Source organism: Macrotis lagotis, chromosome 4, assembly GCF_037893015.1.
Source record: "Macrotis lagotis isolate mMagLag1 chromosome 4, bilby.v1.9.chrom.fasta, whole genome shotgun sequence".
NCBI classification, from domain to species: Eukaryota; Metazoa; Chordata; class Mammalia; order Peramelemorphia; family Peramelidae; genus Macrotis; species Macrotis lagotis.
The window spans coordinates 214,353,312-214,357,238 of record NC_133661.1 but is presented as its reverse complement, the minus strand read 5'-3'; the positions used below and the strand labels follow the sequence as shown (position 1 = coordinate 214,357,238).

The window sequence follows — 3,927 nt, the reverse complement described above, 5'->3', positions numbered from 1 at the left end:
TAGTCCTTACTCCTTTACTTGGGCAATGTCCTAAGCACTCGGAAACAAAGAAAAAGCAAAAAATTGTAAAAAACAAAATGGATGATAGGAAGTCACTGAGTATTTTTTAAGCAAAGGAGATGAAGCAGATGAAAGCTTATGAGATATACTTTTTTTTAGTTTTTTTTTTTTTTCAAGGCAATGGGGTTAAATTATGAAGTGTCTGAGGTCACATTTGAACTCAGATCCTCCTGACTCCAGGGCCAGTGCTCTATCCACCCTGCTGGACAGAGGATGAATTGGGAGGGAGGAACAGAAGTATATGTTACCAGACAATTAGTCAAAGAAATCTGGAGGCAGCAACAGTAGCAATAGAGAAGGCGGGGCTGTGCGTGTTTTTAACAAGGACCTTGTTTTTCTTGCTGGTTGTAAGAGGAGTGAATTAAGAGGGTTAGAAGGCTTTTTGTTGCTGTTGTTGTTTTAAAATATACTAACTTTAATTTAAAAAAAAAAAGGAAGATGGTGGCGGAGGAGTGGCCTGCACGTGCCTGTGGGTAGGGATACGTGACCTGGGAAATGGGAGACTAAAGGGGGTAGGGAAGGTCTCCCAGGAAGGCGGATTATGCTGCAGAGTCGCGTTTCAGCTAGTGAGGAGGCGAAAGGGATCTTCATTCAAAGTCAAGTTACCAGCAGGCATCGGAGCGGCTCTGGCCTGCGCGGTCATGGCAACGGCGGCTCCGGCAGCCGAGCCTGAGGGGATGGCCCGTGGGCCGGCCCGGCGGTCCGCCCGGCGACCCCCGGCGTCTCCGCTGCCTCTGCCGCTGCTGCTGGCGCTGCTGGTGCTGCCCGCCCCGGCCGCCGGGGCGCCCGTGCCCCTGCTGCTCTGGTCGAGCTCCCGAGACGTGTGGGCTCCACCAGAAAATGCCCACGAAGGCCACATCACGACGGAGACCCAGCTTTTCTCGTCCCTGGAGCCCGCCCTGGAGAAGGGCCCCCGGAGCGTGCTGCTGTTCCTGCAGGAAGGTCTAACCCTGGAGGACTTCACGGCCTATGGGGCGGTCCCCGCGCAGCAGAGCGCCTTCCCCCACCTGCAGAGCGCCCTGGCCCTGGCGCCCTCCTCGCTGATCCTGCCGGCGGTGGACAGGCGTGCGGCCGGGGCTGTGGCCTCTCACCTGGCGGAGAAGCTGGGCGCCAGGGTCCTGGCCGCGGACCGGGCCGCCTTGCGGGAGCTGAGGCTCAGCCGCGGCGGGCCTGCCCTCCTGCTGCTGAGGCTGCCCTGTAGCAGCGGCCCCGGCGCCCTGGCGCCCAGAGCGGGCCTCACGGCCAACGACGAGCTCCTGGGGCAGGTGCTGGGCGCCCTCGCGTCCCAAGGGGTCCCCTATTGGGCCCTACTGACCGGCGTGGGGCCTTCGCCCCGGGTGGTCCGGGACTTGGCGCTGGCGCCCGGGGGGCGGGGGGGGCGGAATTCTAGGGCCAAACCACCCTCCCTGACCACCCTGCTGCCCGTGAGCTACCGCGACACGGAGCCCCGCATCCTCCTCTGGGCCCAGAACTTCACAGTGACCTATAAGAGTGAGGTGCGCGACCTGACGGCGCCCACCTTTGGAGCCCCAACTCCCAACCTGACTGGCTCCAGCTGGAACGACTCCTTTGCCCAGCTGGTGCTGACATACAACGACCTCTTTGGCGCCTTCCTGACGATCAAGTTCATCCTGAGCAATCGTTATTACCCCATTTCGGCCCAGAACTGGTTCACCATGGATCGACTAGAGCTCCACATCAATGACACCTCCGTGGTCTTCAAGTCCCCCCATGTCACAGCGCCCAGCATTTATTCCTTCCACTGCCAGTATGTCAGCACTGAACTTTCCAAGGGAGGTCTCCTAATGGAGTTACCTGACTCTGACTGGCATGTGACTTTGCAGGATTTCCAGATTCAGGCCTTCAACTTGTCCAGGAGAAATTTCTTCCTCAAAGTGGACGTCTCCAGTGGAAATTTCTCCAGTGGGAACTTAACCAGTGGATACTTCTCCTATGCAAGTGACTGCGCAGGCTTCTTCTCCGCTGGCATCTGGATGGGGCTGATCTCCTCTTGTATTATGCTTTTAATCTTCACCTACAGCCTGCACATGATCCTCAACCTCAAGACTATGGATCACTTTGATAATCCAAAGGAGAGCATTCTCTCTATGCCTCAGACCGATTGACCCCACCTCAGTCACTTGGGGGGGGGGGGGAGGCAGAAGGGTTATAGGTGGAGTCATGACTGCCTTCTCCCCTTGGAAGGGCCCTTAAGTTACTACTCCTTTGTGTTTCCTCAATAGCTAGGCTTCCCTCTACCTATTTCTTCTTTGCTCCCTCCCCCAATTATCCCAAACCTGTTGTTTCCCTTTCCTATCTTGTCCACAGTGGGCCTCTGACAAATCACCCCAATGAAAAACCAAGAGCATACCTTCTGCCTCAGAGATACCTTGGGGCATTGCATTCCTGTTGGGAGGTTTCTCTCTGTGGTGCTGGGAAGGCAGTGGCCACTCTTTGTTTCCCTGATTATATAAACTACTTTCTTTCCTTCCTGCTGACTATCTGCCCTTATTTATCCTCCTTTAATCCCAGCCCTCAGGTCTGGATGCTTCTTTGTGTATGTTGTATTCTGGGAATTTGTCAAAATGTAGTCCTGAAGTTGGAAGGGAACTCAAGATGGGGAGGGATTGTGTACTTGAAACTTGGTCATTTGTCTCATTTTTGCTTATTGTTTTGTCTATTTTTGGTGATGCTAAAGTTGAATGTGATAAGAAATTAAAATAAAGTTTTAAGTCTCCAAAAGTAAGCTACATTATCTGGAAGTTCATAGAGAGTAGAAATGTGCATATAGTTGGGGGATGGGGTGGCAAGCCCTTGCATTGATTTAAATTAACCAAGTGGAATGGGTTAACAGATAGGTCAACTTAGATGATAATCCTATTTTATTTCTAAATCAATTAGTTTAGACACTGTCTATAGGTGTATAGAACAGCTATAGCAGTTTTTTCTATAGAGGATTTTGGAGTTAGGTGTTTAGAATAGGTATGACAATTTGGAGAGAGATGTGGGTATGTTATTTTGTGTGGTAGGTATTCTTATTTTTATTTTACAGATAAGAAAACTGAGGCAGAAAAGTTAATTGACTTTCCAAGGGTCACATAGCTAGAAAATAAGGATCTGAAACCAGATCTGCCAGACACTAAGTCCAACACTTTATCTACTGTATTACCTAGCTACCTCTATAACCAAAAATGAGAAACCAGTACAACAGGGTAAAGTTTGTTACAACACATTCCATTAGAAGAATTTGGTGAATGGGATACCTGTACAAGCTAAATCATCCCATATTTTGAAATAAAATTTGGAATGTAATTATTCTGAAGTATTTGTTTGGTAGCTGGGTGGTTTATTTGGAATTAGATTTGGAATCAGCAAAATTTGACTTTGATTTCTGCCTCAGGAACTAATTACCTGTTTGACCCAGGCAAGCCATTAACTTTCTTCATCCTCAGTTTCCTAGTCTGTAAAGAGAGAGAGTTGGATTTGAAGACAGCTAAGTTTGCTTTCACCTTTAAATCTCCTGTGATCTCATCACCTTTGAGCTTTGATGGAAGAAGGAGGGCTTTGGGGTTCTCAGGAAGAAAATGAGGACTTGCACTCAATCTGATATATTATTAAATATTGCGTCCACTGCTTCCACTGAGTTGAATGCTATTTTGTAGCTTACAAACACACATGACATGGGACCTTTTTTTTTTCTTAGCATTCCATTGATTGTATAAATTCCACCTGCTTAAGATAAATCCCTCTTAATATGGAAGAGTGACTTTGTGTGTGTGTGTGTGTGTGTGTGTGTGTGTGTAGACTTACATACCTGTGAAAGGACCATAATGGGGTAACACTCAGGATCACTTTGTTTCTGACACA

At 49.3% G+C, this 3,927-nt stretch overlaps 1 pseudogene; it reads left to right on the top strand.

The window, feature by feature from the left end:
* Positions 1-639: 639 nt before the first annotated feature.
* Positions 640-2,700, top strand: LOC141520299 (V-type proton ATPase subunit S1 pseudogene; annotated as a pseudogene).
* Positions 2,701-3,927: the final 1,227 nt, after the last annotated feature.